Raw genomic sequence first — 6,838 nt, 5'->3', positions numbered from 1 at the left:
CAGAGACCACATTGGACCCAGCAGTATGACCCTCACATTCTTCTTCCCAACCAGTCAACCAGGTGACCTGTGTGCCTCACCCAGTCTGCTGTCCAGCTGCTGTTGATGGGCAACTTCAAGGCCCAGCTTTTCCTTCCAATCAGTGCCAGCTCCAGGTTTTGGAGGGCCCTTGGGAAAGACACCCTCAGTGGGTCCCTCTCCCTCAGTGAATCTACCTGGTCACCAGCATTGTCATCAGCTTCAGCAGATCCTCTTCCTCATGATTGTTCCTCTTCCTCATTGCCTCTCTTCAGGCAGAGAGGAAATGACTCTGGCCACCCACAATCCTGCAAACCCTCTTGCTCCCATTGCTCTACCAGAGGCAGCAAGCAGAAGAGAGGGAGGGAGCTCTCTCCCTGCTCTGGTGCCTGGTGTGCTGCTTCACAGTCTGCCCAGCACACATTCACCTGGGAAATGTAGTTTTTCCAAGGGCTACTGACATCCAGGGGCAGCTGGCTGGGTAAGAGACTAGGGTAAGACCCTGTTACACACCCCCAAACAATGGAGGACAGTTGCTCTGATTTTGGTGGGACTGTGCATCCCAATAGGTTCAGCACCTTGGATAGTTTCTTTACAGTTCTGGCTGGTTCTGACTAAAACCCAGAATGGATTTTAGTCCCCACCAAAATTGGAGCCACCAGCCTCCACTGCCCCCAAGCAAGGCTATGATTTATTTATTTATCTGAACTATTTTTATGCCACTTCTCAGCCAAAAAGACTCCTCAAGTGGCTTACGTATAATCAATTAAACAAGAGAGTCCCTGCCCACAGGCTTACAATCTAAAATAGGAGACAGCACACAAGGAAAAAGGAATGGGTATTTCCCTGACTTGTCTTGGGAAGCAACCATCACTAATGTTATGGGGCACAAAGGAGATACAGCTGTTCAAAACTAGAGAGAAGTCTCACTGCATATGGATTTAGTCTACACCCCTAAACACATCTACTAAGGGGTAAGCTTCAATGAACACAGTGGAACTTACTTCCAAGTAAACATGCATAGGATTGCACTGTTAGGCAAACAGTTCTGTTACATGGTCTTGAGAACCTGAGGCCAGATATAGATGTAGATAGATGATAGATTATTAGATAGATGACAGACAGACAGACAGACAGACAGACAGACAGATATTGTGCAGGGAGTAACTGTTGGGAAAGTAATCAAAAGTGATAGAAATTAGTCATAAAAATTAATAGTGCATCTAATGAAAGAAGTATGAACTCATTTGTTATTTTTTTGGGGGGGGGAGTTAATGTATACACAATACAAGTTGAATAAACACCAAATTAACACCCAGCCTGTCAGAGCTAAAATAATAACAAATTACTGTTTTCAGGATTCAATCTTGCCTCTTTAAGCAAACATTGTCCTTTGTTCAGCTTTAATTGAAAAAATGCATTGTTTTAAACCTAATGAGACAGAACACAGGCATTTATGTAGTCTAACATATTACCATGCTGAGAAATTCATTATAAGTTGTATCAAACAACAACATTTTATGACTCAGAGTTCTTTCCCTGGCAATTAGGCCAAGGAGCCTAATTAAAAATTAAATCAGTGTTCAAATAAGCATAATAGAATATTCTACTAAAAAAAAAGAAAAAGAAAACCCCTCTAAGCTAGTAAAACACTAACAGCTGGAATACTGTTTAGTTTTTCTATGTTTAAAAATATTGATGAAATGTTCAGTAAAATGTGCTAGATGTTTTTTTTTTTAAATAAAACTATCACCTTTGAATGACTTTCACTGCTTCCTTCAGGTTTTCTCTTTTGCAAAATGTAGAAAAAGGAAGTGGCATAGTTTAGGAAGAGATTTAAAAGCAAGGATCTTATGGTTCATAGGAACCAGTTGACTGGTTTGTACTAGGGCTGTACACTGTTTTGGTCCAAAGCCCGAATAACGAGACAAAGCAGGCTGATTCAGAGGTGCCTTGTCTGGCTACAAAGCAGATCAGAACAGCACTGAGGTTCCCCAAACTGAAGCGGGTCACCTACAAGGCGCCTCGGTCCACCTCGTATATTCGGAGCTCTTCTTATGCCTTCTGAGCAGCCCAGAGAGGCTGTCTCCAGAATGCATCAACTTGTGAAAGATCAAGCTGGAGGGGCCAAATGTATCAATTTGACAGAGATCCGGCCACCAGGAGGGACAGAAGATGAAGAGGAAGGGGGGAAGGGGAGGGGAGAGGAGGCAGAGGAGGAGGGACTGAGCTTTGCTGTGAGTCATCTTCCATTTGCTCATTGTGAGAGAGGTGGTGGTACTGGAGAGGAGAGGACTGTCTGAACATTATTTGGCTAGAGCAGTGGTCTCCAAAGTGGGGTGCATGCACCTCAGAAGGTGCACAAGGCGATCCATTGGGGTGCGTGAGCTGCCTGATAATTGAGTAGCCTCCTGCTGCCCTGACAAGCTGCCATTGTGTAAAATGATGGGGGGGTGGCGGTGGCAGTGACACAGTGTGATTTTATTTTTCCTATTTCTCTCCAAGTTATCTTTCTAATATCTGCTCATATCCACTTATATCTTCTACTATTGCCCTTATATCTTATATTATCGCTTTTATTAATTTTTCTTACTTCTTAAATCCACCTTTACTTGATTTTTGTCAATAAGGATTGCTTCTTTCTATAACTTCTCTCCCTCCTTCTAGTAGGTAACCTTGTAGACTTCAGGCACCACAATGTACTCTTGTTTTCTTTGCAATGTAACAAATGTGGTGTGAAAAGAAATAGAATGCAAAGTTTGACCCTGAATACAAGCCTGAATTGTAAACATCCTGAAATTAATTCTGTGACCCAAGACATCTGAGTATTAATTTAGAACACTATGAAATGTAAAAAGGTCAACATTCTAAACCAGTCCATGTCATGTGAATAGCCAAGATCAGGAAGGGAAGGTGTGAATGGAGAATTAATGGTTTTATTGCAGGAGGGCCAAATGGGGATGCTCTGCTATGTGCTGAAGACTGCCAAAGTATCAGTTACAGAAGATGGAAATGGGCCAATAAAAGAGAGGTATCAGTAGGTGTTTTGATAACAAGGACAACACTTGATGACCACAAAAGCAACCTTGAGAAATGTTGGGGAGTCAGAAGGAGGTGCCAGGCCGTCTACAACAGACGCCAGTCTTGGAAATTGGGAACATGATGTATTTATCAGCAAAGAACATAATGAACCCCTCTTTGATCTCATGAGCCCCAATGAGGGAAAAGGGTATAAAACCCCTGAATCCGCCATTGTTCAGGAGGGGCGTGGTTGCATCAGGATCATTTGTATGTGCACATACCAACAGTACCCTTGATCCACAGGACACATATTAAGTGCTCTGGCCAAGTACTTGATAGCGTTGTGGTGAGTATGTGTTGGGTAAAATTCAGGGAAAGGATTTTACTGTCCAGGGCTTAGATAAGGCACAGTTATCTTTGTTCTGTCAAACTTAACCGTTTGGGTTTAGGATATAAGACAGCAGACTTAGGCTTGTGCCTAGCTGACACTGTATCACTGTTGCCTCAGTGGGCCATTTGTGGTGTGGACTGATCTGGAGCTGAGCAACAAACAGGGGCTAACTGTATACTTAATCATTTAATGCACCACATTTGGGTAACTAGGTTTCTACCTAAGAGGCGTGCAACCTCTTAAGCCTCAGAGAAGGATGCAACTTCTTGAGGATTGTTAGTTTGGGGCTCTTATCTAAGAGGTGTGCAACCTCTTGAGCTTCAGAGAGCTTGAAACTCTTTGAGATTTCTTTGTAACTAAGTTTGCATCTGAGAGGCATGTAACCTGTTCAGCCTCAGAAAGCATGCAACTCTCTGGGTAGGTTCTACTTTTGCTTATTTCTTTTATTTCAATAAATCCCCTTTTCTTCCATCTACATTGGTTGTGTGCGTGTTTTTCTCCACCTCATAAGAGCCCAAACCTCTCAGCCTGATCAACTGAGTGGTTCTGGGTAAATTGAAATCCATATTTCACAGCAACAGGATGGGATGGGACCTGAGAGGGAGCTTCATGGCATTCCTCTCTCAGCTCCAGTCCTATCCTGCTTCTGCTGCAGCCACCGAGAGCAACTGCACCAGTCTCTGCCAGGCATGGCAGGAGAAGCCTTGGCACTGGAGCAGCTGCCATCTTGCTGAAGGAGAGCAAGAAGGAGATTAACCCTTCCCACTCTCCTTTGGCAGAACAAAGCCATGAAGAAACCATGTGCTATGACAGCTATGTTAGTGTCTCCCCACCCCACCCTTCTGTAATAGGTTTACTGATCATTCCTGTTGTTTGTTCCTTAAAAAACCCAGAAAATTTCACTGTGGTTGCTTACCTTCCCCACAGACACACACACACGTGCACACACGTGCACACACACACACATCTTTTCATTTCTCCCTCAACCATTAGTTTGCCCTTACTTTGAATCTGTTTAGAATTGATAGACAGACAGAACTTTCCTTGTTCTTGGCTCCCCTCCACCACCACCCTTCTCAATTCCTGTATTCCTTCTCTTCCCATTTTTGATCTCTTTTAAATTAAACACCCGTTTCTCTTCTGTTAGTCCCCCCCACTTGCTTGTAGTTTAGTGTTTGCTTTTCTTTTGCGTGTGTGTGTGTGTGTGTGTGTGTGTGCGTGCTTGTGCTGTGGTGTGGTGTGGTCAAGCAAACAGTGTATGTCAAAGGAGTACACAGTCCACATTTCCAAAAACAGTGGGCAAAGCACTACACACATCAACAGCTATTATTTAAACAATATAATACTACACTGTGTGTTGCAAAGCAAGCAAGCCCAATAGGAGACAGCTAGTGAGCTGCGGGGACATGCGCTGCTGTGCTGGCTCAGCTGACAACTAGAGAGCAGTGGGGATGTGTGCCTCACCTTCTCCTCCTGCCTGGGCAATTCACAGCGCTTTTTGCACACATAGACTTATATGCAAAAAGTGCTGTGAATCGGCCATATACTCAAGATTCACTGCATTTTTTGCATATAAGTCTATGTGCACATAGACTTCCAATCACCATGTTTTTTAAAAACATGGTGACTACGGCAGAGGGACCAGCGAGCAGTGCAGGGGCAGGGTGGGGCAATCCAGAGAACCCAGACGGGATGGGTTCTCACATCCCTAAGTAACACCACCAGAATGATCTCTGAAACGCAGCTGTTTTGCTCCAATTATTCAATCTCCCCCCCCCCCTCCACCACTGTCTCTGACTGGAGATTGCTGGGTTACATTCAGCCCTGATTTGGCTGACTAGAGTTTCTATTCACCAAAGCTCCCTCCCTCCCTCGTCCTCCTCCTCCTCAACCCCTTGCCGAACTTTCTGAAGTTGATATTTTTGGTGCTAGGCTGTCCGGGTTGCTCAGGACAAATCACCAAGTCAGATGAGGCGCTTTGTACACTGCTTCGCTTCGAGGTGCCTCGTTGCTAGTCTGCTCTGCCTCATACCACATGGAGGCACCTCTAAAGCAGCCTGCTTCGACTCATTATTTGGGCTTCGGACTGAAGTGGTGCACAGCTCTAATTTGAATCTAGCTTTCTCATATCTTCCCAACTATACTATGCATTCTATGCATTCTATGGGAAGCCTAAAACAAGTTTCAAGGATTCATCTTCCCCTTCCCTTCAATTAATGTCGATTTAATTAACCAGAATGGCCCTCAATTTAACCATTAGTTTCTACACTGCACCACAGAGAAACTGTGGCAGAAGACAATTTACCTGGCCATTATAGCCTTTTAAAGATTTTTTTTTTTACACTTTAAAATAAACATTGAGACCAAGTTTATTGAGGTTATCAAATCCTAATGTTCAAATGATTAAAGGACTGCATTTTGAGCTTTAATATTTATGAGGCATTAGTCAAGTGGGATTATAATTAACTCAAAATTAAAGGTGCAATTACAATCTTCACCATTGATTAAAGCGCCAACGTATATTTAGGCTCTAAAGCAAACACCAAGGCACCTGTGGCAGGTTAATAGGAAATCAATTAGCTGGAAGTAGGTTAATTGCCATACCTGTCTTGTTTCATTTTAGTAAAATTCAATTTCAGGAAGATAACCCTTTCTGAACACACAATTTTAATGTATTGACAGGAGTGTCAATAGACATTTGTTTCTTATACAAATGTGTGACCTAGTAGCAGGCTCCATCACCGCCTTTCTTTGGCTGAGCCAATTCCCATGTAGAATTGTTGCTGTTTTTCTCCCTCCCAAATATGGTTAAATGCACTCTGTGACCACCTATTATAACACCTGGTCCAGATGGGGATGGATGCATCTGTCAGTTTTGCTTTCTTCCCCATTTAATTATTTTAAAACTTTCCATCCCAAATATGAGGAAAGGTGCACATTTTGGTAAATTCTCATCAAAGGCTCTTGGAAAGGCTCTTCCTCCTCCACCATCAAGGGGGGTGGCTTTGTCAGCTCCCCCAGCTTCAATGCCTCTGCTGCCTCTGATGACAAGGATCCTGGAGCGGGGAGTAGGAATGCCAAGGGCCCTGCCAAACCTAGTGCTGTCCCTGATCCTTAATCTAAGATTTAACTACTTTGGGAAGGGATATCAACCCTGAAATAGGGATGTTGCAGAAATCGACAATGGATTCAAATGTCTTTGGATTTCCATGAATCTTTCCTGCAGATTCCGCAGTGGACTGGCTTTTTCCAAGTTGCGAGGATTCCACTGACTTCTTTTTAACTTTTTTTGGGGGGGATTTGTGCAAATACATATTAGCGCAAGTGCGCACTTGTGCTAATGCACATTTGTGCATGTGCGCTGTAGTGCTAATGCTCATTTGCAATCAGGAAAGAAATACATCCCTA

The sequence above is a fragment of the Heloderma suspectum genome, chromosome 6, assembly GCF_057233095.1.
Source record: "Heloderma suspectum isolate Gila_16-S chromosome 6, 16-S_ref, whole genome shotgun sequence".
Lineage (NCBI taxonomy): Eukaryota > Metazoa > Chordata > Lepidosauria > Squamata > Helodermatidae > Heloderma > Heloderma suspectum.
Note: the sequence above shows the minus strand (reverse complement) of the source record.